Source organism: Megalobrama amblycephala, linkage group LG19 (assembly GCF_018812025.1).
Source record: "Megalobrama amblycephala isolate DHTTF-2021 linkage group LG19, ASM1881202v1, whole genome shotgun sequence".
Classification (NCBI taxonomy): domain Eukaryota; kingdom Metazoa; phylum Chordata; class Actinopteri; order Cypriniformes; family Xenocyprididae; genus Megalobrama; species Megalobrama amblycephala.
Window position 1 is genome coordinate 19,639,928 of NC_063062.1, and position 13,889 is coordinate 19,653,816.

Here is a 13,889-nt window from a genome sequence, read left to right on the forward strand (position 1 = left end):
ATGCTAATATTAATTTAATATGTATAACGGTATTGATACAGTGTATTGTAGGCTATTTTTTTTTCTCATTTACAACACATGCACAGATAAAAGTAGCTACACTATCAAAATTTGATAGCTTTAAAACTTTATATTTAAATTACTAGGCTAGTTATTTTAACACTTGAAATCATTTAGGCCTATTTAAATCTTAAAACTGGTGAGCTTGATAAATAAAATGCTGAATAAAATGTCTAAATAGTTTATAAATATATGACTTTATTAAAGGATTAGTTCACTTTCAAATTAAAATTTCCTGATAATTTACTCACCCCCATGTCATCCAAGATGTTCATGTCCTTCTTTCTTCAGTCGAAAGGAAATTAAGGTTTTTGATGAAAACATTCCAGGATTTTTCTCCATATAGTGGACTTCAATGGAGCCCAAACGGTTGAAGGTCAAAATTACAGTTTACAGCGATCCCAGATGAGAAATAAGGGTCTTATCTAGAGAAACCACCACTCTTTAAAGTTGATAAATCCTTTAAAGTTGAATGATATAAGTACTATTTTATCGCTTTATATATAGGCCTATTATAGGATATAATGTTGTGGTAACATCTGAATAAAATTTATATTTTTGTATAATTTTCCATGTATTATGCACAAAATACTGCAATAATATTTAATAAATACTACTTGAAATATATTACTAAAATAAATATGTAAACAAATATAAACAAATATATTTTTGCTGGCTTTTGGGAGGATATAGCATATTTAATATATGTATGTATATATTACCTTTTATTTATTTTTTTCAAGTATATTATAGGAACATGAGGCTCATTTATAGGAACCCTACATATTGTTTCTAAATTTTAAAGTCCCCCTGTAGTCAATAATTTTATCTCTTAAAACTCATTTTTGATCCCCAAAATGACATATTTAAACATTTTTTTCCTGTGACAAAAAAATTCTGAATGTAACTCTACACCCTTGCTTCATTTAATATATGCGGATCTATGAATATGCTAATTAGCTCCGCCTCCACTCACTCGCACGAGCTCGGTTAACTGAGGTAAACACTGCACAATAGTAGCCTATGTATGGCTCTTCACATCGCTCGTCAGACACATAACGGTAATTAATACGATTAGCCTTTTTCTTGACTACATTATCAAACAATTGCTAATAATGTGTTGCTAATGCTACAAACCATGTTTCCATTCGCCATCTGAGTCAGACAGCTGCCTTCTAAATATCAGTATATCCTCCTTAGAAATGCTTTGAACATCTCAGAACGTCAGTGAAGAAAGGCATATAGTTCACCATAACATCGTAATATACATCATACATGCGCTACATTGCTAAATCTATTTTTTCATATCAACAGAAAAATACACCAGGATATATATATATATATATATATATATATATATATATATATATATATATATATATATATATATATATATATATATATATATATATATTCTCTTGGGACTCCCAGGCGTCAGTGGTCATGGTTAATGATATGCTGAAGCCCGCCGGCACATTGACATGATTGGTTACGAGGTTTGTGACGTCACAGACACCAGCGATTTCAAACTGTTTTTGAAACCGTCTTTAGATCACTGCAGTTTTAAACAGAAAATACTCATCAATGGTGTTGACTTATGAATTTGCACATGGTTTGTCTTAAAACGTATTAAAAACACTACATAGACATATAAACAACAGTAAAAACTTGATTTTCACCACAGGGGGTCTTTATGTGTTTAGCTTCAAGCTTTATACTGTGTCATGATATAAAAATATTATGCTGTCAGGTGTGACATAGTGGCTTTTTTAAAGGTCAGAGACAATATAAGAAGAGTGTGTTTGGTTTAACAGAGCTCACTGTGTCCTGTCACTGTGCCCTTTTAAAGAGGATTTTAGAGAGCATTAACAACAGTTCGGTTAATGTTAATGAGAGTCAGTCACAGAACAGACTCTCTCTCTCTCTCTCTCTCTCTCTCTCTCTCTCTCTCTCTCTCTCTCTCTTTCTATGGTATTCCCTACATTATGGGGACCAAATGTCACCTCAAGGATAGTAAAACACTTTTTGGTAGTACATTTTTGGTTTCTATGAGGAAAAGATCTTAGAAATTATACAAAATTAAGTTTTTTGTAAATGTAAAAATGCAGAAAGTTTTCTGTGGGTATAGGGATGGGGGATAGAATATACAGTTTGTACAGGTTTAAAAATTATGTCTATGTAAAGTCACCACAAAACATGGAAACCTGTGTGTGTGTGTGTGTGTGTGTGATTACTAATGCTATGTGTTTTGGGGTCTTTGCTTTTGATCAATATATAGATTTGTTGTCATTTTATACTTTGACCTTAGTGTGAATTGTATAACAGCACTAAACGGGTGTTTTCTTTTTTCTTTTTCTTTTTTTTTTTGCAGGATTGTGTTTTTATAACGCAGTGTTATAAAGGTCAGGTTTGTTTTTGTGTCAGTGTGTTCAGAGGCACACGTCTATGTTTAACGGCTTTATTACATCTCAGTCTCATAAATGATGTCATAAACTGTGGGTGTCTCATTATTTGGAAAAGGACAATTGTCTTTACAGTGTATTGGAATTTTTTGTTTGTTTTTTTCCCATTATTTGTTACTTTTGCAAACAAACTCTTTTTTAGCATTAGCCCTTGGTCTGGTTCTGTTTCTACAGATGCCGTGTGTGTGTGTGTGTGTGTGTGTGTGTGTGTGTGTGTGCGAGCGTGTGTGTGTGTGTGTGTGTGTGTGTGTGTGCGAGCGTGCGTGTGTGTGTGTGTGTGTGTGTGTGTGTGTGCGAGCGTGCGTGCGTGCTTTCATGATTTATGAGGACACAAATTTGTATAACGACATGGGTATTACTCTGGTATTACGACATAAACATGAAATATGAGGACATTTCATGAGTCCTCATATTTAAATAGCTTTAAAAACATACTAAACAATGTTTTATTAAAAATGTAAAACTGCAGAATATTTTCTGTGATGGGTAGTTTAGAGGTAGGGGTAGTGTAGTGTGATAGAATATACAGTTTGTACAGTATAAAAACCATTACGGCTATGGAATGTCCTCACTAAGATAGCAAAAAAAAAAAAAAACTGTGTGTGTGTGTGTTGTCAGACAGCAACAGGATACGTTTGCATTCATGCCTCAGTTCACTCAGACAGAGCAGCCTGCTTGTGTGTGTAAGTGTATATTTGTGTGTCCAAGTGTCTCTCTTCTCTTCATTATTCATTAAAGTATCATCCACTATAAGAAACTCATCACAGTATTACTATAATCTTATTAAAAACATATTGTAGAATTCAGGTGGTATATTGTGCCAAATTAAATTCAGTTGAGAGCTCGATTCATCTTGTCTTAGAGATAGTTTTTCCATTTTCACCCCAGATATGAGGTTTTTTTTTTTTTATGTTTTTGAAACATTAGACATGTTAGATTAACTTTATCTATTATAAAATTGTGGCAACCAAGGAGCAACATCCTGACCCCCTTTCTACAGCACTGAGTAAAGTAAATAGCTACACTCAAAAATGATTGATTAATTTCAATTTTATTCAGTTTCTCTTGTTCAGTTTAATTAATTAAAATGAGCTACACAATTTTTGAGCATTTTGTCAAAATGTAATTGTTCAATCCACCTAACATTTTTAAAACTGTAAAAAAGTTTTCTAAACAATTTGTATTGGGACTACAATTTAATTAAATTTCCTGATGTTTAAAAATATTGCCACACTGATCAAACTTAACCATTCAACCCTGTCACCAAATCAATATTTTTCTCAATTTGCTGGAAAGAGAAATGGATCAATAACAAAAGATCAACATTTGGTCATTTGGTCACCAGTTAGGCCATTTATTCCAGTTTATGACTGATTTTGCAATGTTGTATTATTATGACACAACATTGATTTAACATGCTCATTATTGTTTCTGCTTAAATGTATACATGACGTTAACTAACTGCATGAGCTGTACATTTCTACCATATGAACATTACTTCTTTGACAGTCACCTCTAATAGCAGAATATCTTTATTGTTTAAAATATGCATTTTCTGTACAGCTGCTTTGAAAAGATATATATTGTGAAAATCGCTATACAAATAAATGTGAAATGTGAAAACTGTTAACATTGTGCTGTTTTTATATTATATTTATTTTTATTTTATTTAATGTCTGTTGCTAGAAAAAACTAAAAGCACATAAATCAGATTTTTTTTTTAAACATTGTATTTTTAGACAGTCCCTACTGAAAACATTGAAAACCTCACATAAAATTAAAAGAAAAAAATAAAACTGCTCAAACAATATTTAATTTGACCTTCTGAAATAGATTATTATTTTTTTAAGAGTTGCAGGGTCCTATTTTGTACCCTATTCATACAAAGTATTTCTGATTCTACACAATATACATTAGTGGTCAAAAGCGATCTTCACCATTTATTCAAATTTTATTAAAAATGTGTTAAAGATTTTGTAAGTCTATTGTTTTATCTGTGACAACACAATGAAACATGCCAAATTGTGTGCACATCATTTTTGGCCAGGCTCTCATACAAAGAAATTATATGCAAAAACAAGAGAGAACAAAGGATGTGCATTCTATGCATTTTTCTTTTTTTTTTTTCTTTTCTTTTTTGCATAGTAAAATAAAACCTGTAGCTGTTTGCCCTTTTTTGAGTGTTTTTTTTCCCTCCATATTTTAAGTATTTTAATAAAGTATTATTTTCCTCATATTTTGATGTAGTTGAACTTGTAGGGTCAAATATCCCCTCTGGACATCACTTTTGGCCACTATTGCACTACTCTGTTTTCCAACAAAAGCTCTCTGAGAGGCTGAAATGACCGTAAAGCCCAAAATATACTTCACTTTTTATGCGTAGGCGAGGGTCAGCGTACAGTGCACGTGATGCGAATTTCCTCATCAGAAGTGTATCCGCACCGCCGGATTTTTTTTCTAACTGGTCGCACATGCGCATTTAAAATTACTTTTTTGTTTTGCAGTAATTCGTTTATCCACAAGGTGGCAACCGCACAAGCTAGTCGAAGAAAACCTGTATAAACAGAACAGACCGGAACGGAACGCATGTAAACTACAGCAACTACAGAGGCCTACATAGACATTTGTACAACTCTAGCATGAAAGAATACAAATATATTTACATGGGTTGTAACTCATGGCGAGAGATTGCTTAAAACTGCGCATGCGTCAAACGCCTGTGTATGCATACGAGTCAAATGAAGTATTCGGTTAAGTCTGACGTCACGCGGCAGCGCTTCCGGGTCCTAAAGGCCCTTTCACACAGGACGCGGTATGCGCTGCGCTATAAAACCCATTTGTTTCAATGGCTTGTGCCGCGCGAGGACTGCGTGGACCAAAGCGCAGACGCAGCGGAGCGCAGCTTGCGCGCACGCCGCGGTCAAAGTTCAAAATAGTTCAACTTTTGCCGCTGCGCTCTGTGACGATTACCCGCGCGACCAATAGCAACGGGGCATCCAAACAATCGGAAAGCAAAATGGATGAACAGCTATTTACTGTGTTGGAATTTCCAGAGCTATACAATACAAGTTTGCTGGTCGTATAGTGACATCGAGATAAAAGCTGTGTCATGGAGACATGACAGACACTGTCAAGAGCTGCTCTCTTTCTTCTTCTTACAAGCAGGGCTATTGCTATTGCTCACTTCTTAGCACGGCCCGGGACATATACTTTACTGCTGACCGAAAGGTGGAACAACAATCAAATGACTATGTATAAAACTCCCGCTAGCCTACATGTTTGGAAAACCCCGCCTCTGGCCAGCGCAGCGCAAATCGCTTTGTATCTGAAGGGCTGCGCTGAACCCAGCGGCGAGCGCAGCGCATGCCGCGTCCTGTGTGAAAGGGCCTTAACGCTCTATTTCATACCAGTGGCGGAGGCAGAAAGTGGATGGTGGGTGGGCCTCTAAAAGTGTGGGTGGGCCAGAATAATTCGCATCATCCCATGTTTTTCAACTGGCTTAATTTGGGAGGGGAAAAAAATGATGGACCGTCCCTAAGTGGCGTCAATTCATAAAAAGTCAAGTTATGGCAAGTTCAAATTACGTTATTTAATATAATATTACGTGACAAAAACTGCAGTTACAACCTGAACCAACAGCACCAACCGATTAAAAAAATAACCTAATAATAATAATAATAATAAATATAGCTGCAAGCAGCAATTACGGGGCCAAGCACAAAAACGGCACAAGAAGCCAGCCAACATGGCTGGGAGCATCAGACCAACAGCAGCAGTGAGCAATTAGAAAAAAAAGTTATTAACATTTTTGTCAATTTTGTTATAACTTTTGACCACAAGGTGGCGCTGGTCCGAAACTTCTCAGGCTCCTTCAGTGCATTGTCCTGATGACCCATACCAAATTTATGAATTTTGGTCAAACCCATCAGAAGTTATAAGCAAAAATAGCTATTTTTCATATCTCCACTCCAGTAGGTGGCGCTACGCCGAAACACTCTATGATGCCTCAGGTCATGCTTGTGATGACACGTACCAAGTTTGATCTGAATATGATAAAGCATTGCAGAGATACAGCTTCAAGAGTCATTTTTGCATCATATCTCAAATTGTTTGCTCTGGTATACGAAAACGGTTTGACATATCGACTTGAAATCCATAACTTTTTGTCGACATGGTCTGAAGATGACACGGTTCAATTTTGGTGAAAATCGGAGCAACGGTCTAGGAGGAGTTCGAAAAAGTAGGTTTTTAAAGAAAAACAATATGGCGGACAGGAAGTTCAGCTTACTATGGCAAACTTGATATCTATGTTCTCAGCATGACCCACAGAATCTACTGAGATCAGTTTCATTACAATCGGTTAATATAGTCAAAAGTTATTAGCATTTTTGTAAATTTTGTTATAACTTTTGACCACAAGGTGGCGCTGGTCCGAAACTTCTTAAGCTCATTCAGGACATTATGCTGATGACCCATACCGAGTTTCATAATGATACGCTAATGCGTTCGTAAAATACAGCATTTTAGCACAAAATTCAAAATGGCTGACAGCTGAAATGGCCAATATGGGAAAATTGGATATCGTTCGACTCAAGATGATGCCCCAAATCTAACGAGACCAAATTCATGATTTTTGGCCAAACCCATCAGAAGTTATAAGCAAAAATAGCCATTTATCATATCTCCGCATCACTAGGTGGCGCTGCGCCGAAACACTGCATGTTGCCTCAGGTCATGCTTGTGATGCCATGTACCAAGTTTGGTCTGAATACGATAAAGCGTTGCGGAGATACAGCCTTATGTCTATTTTCACAAGCACTACATACAATTTGTTTGTGTGTTTTTCGAAAACGGTTTGAGGAATCGACTTGAATTCCATAACTTTCTGTCGGCATGGTCTGAAGATGATGTGGTTCAATTTTCGTGAAAATCGGAGTAGCGGCCTAGGAGGAGTTCGAAAAAGTACGTTTTTCAGAAAATTCAAAATGGCGGAAAAATTTTCATGACGGAAAATGACGTCATAGGGTCCAATCGATTCGTCTTGACCCAAGGAATCAGAGGAAAAAAGAATTTTGTTTCTAGCCCTTACGGTTCAAAAGTTATTAACATAAACATAAGTGCAACTTTGGACAGCTGGTGGCGCTAGAGGGATTGAGTTAGAGACTCCAAATTTGCTATGGGCATAGTTCAGACTGTCCTCTAACTGTGTGCCAAATTTCACAACTTTCCCGCAAGCGGTTCTATGGGCTGCCATAGACTTCAAGAGCGGAAGAAGAAACGGAAGAAGAATAATAATAAGCGTACGGAACGCCAACAGATACAATAGGTGCCTAAGCACCTTCGGTGCTTGGCCCCTAATAATAATAATAATAATCACATATTTGGAAATAACCTGGCATGGTAACAGGCAGCTATATGGATAAATAAAAATAACAAAAAAGTCAGCTTACGATAAAACAAAAAAAATCGGCAACTGATTTGAAACTTGTGACAAACGCTCACACATTAACCCGTTCACTTTATTTAGCGTTCATGTAAACATACGTTCAGATTCATCGAATGAATTTATATTTATTTATTTAATAAATTCATTAAAAACAGAATATTGCTTCAGCCTTATTCAAAGGCCACAGAAACATGTTCGTTTGTTACGGACTTCAATACATTCCAACCGACGTTTTTGGTTTTCTTCCTATGTATTAGCCTAAATATAGGCAATTGGTTGATGAAACAGTGATTGAAATTAAGATACAATTTCTACAAAACGAAATTCACTTTAAAGAAAGGCTTACTATAAAACAAAACTTGAAGTGGTCAAACTCATGTCTGACCAGCTGCATGTCTCCCGACATTGCGCATCCGTCATGCTATTCACTTTTCATAATCAACATAGTGAAATTTAAGAAATAATATTAGGCTCTATAGCTCTATAATATTAGGCTCTATAATATTTAAATATAAATATGAAACTAAATTGGCTATTTTTATCCCTCTGGCCGACGAACGCGCCGGCGCGTTCTGATGGATTTTTTTCCTCATGACAGAAACAAGAAGTCTTTCGTCAAGACTACAAATGATCTACTTTTATTCGTGTACGCTCACAATAACAACAAAACCTTGTACTTTTGTAAAATAAAATAAATAAAAAACAGGGTGCGCTTTCAGCTGTTTTTTTTCTGGGAGAAACTTTCTGAAACGTCTCAAACATGAACACCGCGAATAATTGTAGGCTACCTAAAAGAAAGAAACATCTCCATTCGATAAGAAATTCGTATGTTTGTGTTAAATAAGAGGCGATCCATGGGCGTCGGAAGCAAAAACAATGTGGGTGGGTCCTCCCTCCATTTTTTTTTTAATGCAATTTATAGATAGATAGATAGATAGATAGATAGATACAATGCCAATCAATCGGTAGTTATTGATTTTTTTGAATAGAACAACGAGACACAAACCTTTACATTCAATCGCATTTTTGCTCCCATTTATTTTCACACATTGATCACACAGTGCATACAAAGTTTAGCCCCAAAGCGCGCACAACTGGAGGAATACACGTTTACTTTTGATTTCGTTCGATAGAAAAGAAGCAGGGCCGTACGCAGGGTTTCATAATTACTGAGGTTACAAAATGTATTATGCTAGGGGGGTTCGGGGTTATGCTCCCCCGAGAAAATTTTGATTTCCTTGGTGTACATATATGCATTTTAAGACGTTTTAAGGCCAACAAATTGGATAACAATAGCTTTAAAACCATGTCAACAAATACATAGGCCTACATTTCACAGTTTTGAGGCAGATTTAATCGCATGTTTGGTAATTCCTTAATTTACCTCAGAATAATGATGGTGCATGCCCGTAGTTTCTTTAGCGCTTTAGTTAAGCTATATTAAAGTAATATGCAGCGCGCGCCGCCGCATTTGCGCGAGCAATTCTTGACTTCTCGCCTCGAGCACAGTAGGCTATAGCCTAAGGGCTGATTGGAGTTTTACTGGCATAGCCTGACAACATCTCATCTGACCGCAGTTCACTGTTGTTCAACTTCAAGCTACCTTTTCCGCACTCGTTTGACTTGCGCCTGGCGCTGAGGCCAAGGTGGATTGCGCGTCTGAAATGTGTCCCGTTTGTTGTGGTCGTAAAGAGACATTTCTTTATAAACGCGTTTTACTTGGCGATGTTTTAAAAACTATCTTCATTTTTGATATTTTTTATGTTCTGTTGGTGGTTTGTGGAGTAGCATCACCTGGGGGGATCAGACAAATGCTGAATTAGAGACGGTAAAAGTGAGTGGGTCCAATATATTGGTCTTAAAAAGTACAATGGTTACAATGGTTCCGACGCCCATATAATATATATATTTCCCTGGATCTGACTGGGTGGGCAAGCTGTCAATCTGGGTGGGCCCAGGCCCACCCGTAGCTCCGCCCCTGTTTCATACCATAAGAAAACAACAAATGGTGCTAATACACACACGATATGGTGTAATACTACAAAAAAAATTATAATCATAACCTTTATCTCCATACCAAAATTCAAGATGGCCAGACAATGATTCATCTTTTATAAATCGTTAAAATATTAATGTCTGTGATGCTTGATGCTGTGAGCACGGAGACTGTTGTGTAGACTGTAAGTATTTAAAATGTTTAACTTTTTTAAATGATTGATGTTTAATATGAATAAATAGCGCTCATAAACGGCCGTCGATGGCATTCTCAAGTGAAACGAGTCTAGGCTTGGACCCGGAAACGGCGTTCCTTACGTCACGACTTAACAAGCGGATACTTTGCAAGGCTGTACCTTCGACTGTGCGCGTGCGCTAGCGTACTTGTAAAAAAGGAAGTATACCCAGGGCTAAGTGCTTTACTGGACTGAGACACAGCAGTCTAGTGATCACAGCTATAGACCACTTTGGAGCAGACGTCACAATTACGTCACTTGCAGCTGCGCGCGCATACTGGTTGCAGAATAATAGTGGTAGCAATTGAAGGAAAATGTGCAAAATCCACAGAAAAAGAGAAAAATGTTTTGTTGTGCCTCTGGTTGTTGGAATCGGAATGCAAAAAATATAGTCTTCATTTTTAAAGAAAACCATCGTTAAAAACGTCCTTTGAAGATAAACAGAGACGTTTCACAGACTGGACTGATGACATCTGTAAGGATTAGTCTACTATTAAAGCAGGAATTTGATGTAAACAGTAAGTGTACATAATATTCACATATGCAGTTCAGAGGACATAAATACATAGCAGTTACATCATGAAATAATTATAATTAAAATAATTTAAACCTATAGTATTTTACATAGATAACTTTTAAACATAATAATTTTTATTTCACAATTCTGACTTTTTTTTCTTGCATTTGCGCGTTTATTACTCCCAGTTCGGACTTTATAACTCGCAATTGTGAGTTTATTTCACAATTCTGAGGGGGAAAAAGTCAGAATTGCGGGATTTGCAATTGCGGAATTGCAATTCTGTTTTTCTTCGTAAGAAATGTGAGATGTAAACTCAGATTTGCGAGAAATAAAAGTCAGAATTGTGAGATATAAACTCGAAATTAACTTTTTTTATTCTTTTATTTCGTGGCTTCCATAGACTTCTACTGCTCAACTGTCATTTTCTGCAACCAGCTAGGCTCCGCCCACAAAAAACGTCATCGCTGTTTGCAAACACCAAATTGGTCTATATGGTTGTTAAGTCTGACGTCACGCGGCAGCGCTTCCGGGTCCTAACGCTCCATCTCATACCACAAGAAAACAACAAATGGTGCTAATATACATACACGATGTGGTGTAATACTACAAAAAATATATAATTATAACCTTTATCTCCATACCAAAATTCCAGATGGCCAGACAATGATTCATCTTTTATAAATCGTTAAAATATTAATATCTGTGACGCTGTAAGCACAGAGACTGTTGTGTAGACTGTAAGTATTTAAAATGTTTAACTTTTTAAAATGTTTGATGTTTAAAATGAATAAATAGCGCTCATAAACGGCCGTCGATGGCATTCTCAAGTGAAACGAGTTGAGGCTTGGACCCGGAAACGGCGTTCCTTACGTCACGACTTAACAAGCGGATAGAGGGTATGCATCGACGTCACTTTCCCGCCGGAACGCGCTCCCTCAGCTGGACTGAGTGGCAAAAGAACCTGCTGCGTGACTGGATTTAATAGGAGAAACTGCGAAAACGCGAGTAAAACAAACGATTACTCTAAAGGTTGGGCTCGAAAATGTTCCTTATGACACGTCAAATAAACCTAATCCATGGATATTGACATGCAGCCAGGAGTCGTGTTTCCTGACATTTATATATGCCTGATTTCGACGGCGGGGAAATACATAAAGTAAATCTGCCTGTGAATATTTTATATAACTACAATATAGGTAGGTTTAAATCCAATAATCACTTATATCAATGTTATATCGTCATATTGTCCAGCCCTAAAACATATATAGTTTTATAGTATAGTTTTTGTCAGTGTTGTTTATTTAAAAACACCCAATTATGCAGAATATAAGATGGAAAATATTTAATTGATGAGTTGTCAACATATATAACAATATAATATATACGGTATGATTTTACCTCAAAATCCAACAATTTGACACAAAATTTTAACTGCAAATACATGTTTCTCCAGCTGTTTCTGTGAACTTCAGTGATCCATTTGCTTTTTTTTCTGTAGCTTTCGGCAGTCTTTAAAATATACCTCAGGTTATGTGTCAAAGCTATTTGTACAGTCAATCACAAAGCTCTTTCCCGTTTTGGAAGTGACAATTCACGCTGAAAACCAATGCTGCCATTCAGTCTTTTGCCACTCAGTGGGCGTGACCGCAGTCCTAACGGTCGACGGTGACGTCACGTGCACCCTCTATTGTACAGTACTTTACTGAACTACACACCCCGTTCACTCCTCCAATCTCAGCTCATCAGCAGGTGCCCAGTGAAAGAAGAATCAACCAATCACATCTGTGCATTTATGAGATGTTTTATTGGTCAAAGGGCTTCATTTCAAATTCTTATCCAAACACTGCTTCTCAGGGTTTCACAACGTAGCGTTAACAGCCCTTTGGAGTGGAGTCTTTTGATTAAACAGGTGTGTGAGTGTGTTTTAAATCTCTGTAACTCAGCAGGTGCAACGCTCCAAAGTCTTTTTCTATGACAGTTTCCCTTTGCTGTCCCCTGCTGGAGAAACACATTTATGTTTACTCAATGCTTTGACACATAGGCTGAATTTGGAATAGCATACTATTATACTACTACTATTTAGTAAGATTAGTGTGGTATTTCAAATCAAACCTGTGAAAAGGACCGTACAGAGTGAACGTGTTGTTCCATAAATGTTTGAAATAGCAAGAAATACAGAGAAAATTCACATATTATACCTACAAAGTATACACGGTGTATAATATGTGAATTTTCTTGGTAGTGTGTAACACTATATTTCTTGCTATTTCAAACATTTATGGAACAACATAAATGGGGGCAGTATCCCACAATGCAACATGCCTTTGTCTTTTTCTTGACACATTATTTGATTGAACGTGAACTCATTTTTACACACATGGATTGAAAATACAAAACAGCTGATATTAATTCACTTACTGGGATTACAAACATGTAACAGGGTTAGATCATGTGACAACAATCTAGCATGCTGCTGTTTAAAACATTTTGCACACTGAATAACAGGGCAGTGTACAGTAGGCTATACAATGTTTACTTACAGTATATAATAGTATACTATTTTCTGTTTGAGAAATATGTAACAGTCCCAAAATTCAGTTCCTTTATACTAAAATCCTTTGCACAGGAAAAAAAATGACAAAGTAATAAATACACTGATGCATGACAATGGCTGAATGTGATATTTATGTGAGTAAGTGGATCTAATTCCTTTTGGGAACCAGTCAGACCAGCTCTCTGCTGTGTGTGGGTATTCATGTGTATATTTCTGATATCCTCAGGGCTGTTCATTTATAAATGCTCAGGATTGAGGAGAAACAATTGTTCCTCTTTTTCAACATAATTCAGCAGAAACCAGCACTGAACCAGTACAAAAACAGTCAACATATAATGGCTGTATGTTATACTCTTCACATTATCATTTTAGAAGAGTCTTAAGTGAATCAATTATTGTAATTATTCAAGTCAAAATAATGACCTCAATTAATGAGTCAATAGAGGAGAGATGTGTGAAATGAGGTTTGTGAATTACTCAGAACCATTTGTCATGATAAATACCCTGGTCCGCAACGGAAGTGAAAATGCTGCGCAGCCAGTCGGGACATATTTGATTAATAATTTGAGCTAAAGAAATTGTTGCCATGCGACCGAAAAAAAAAAAAAAAAAGTCC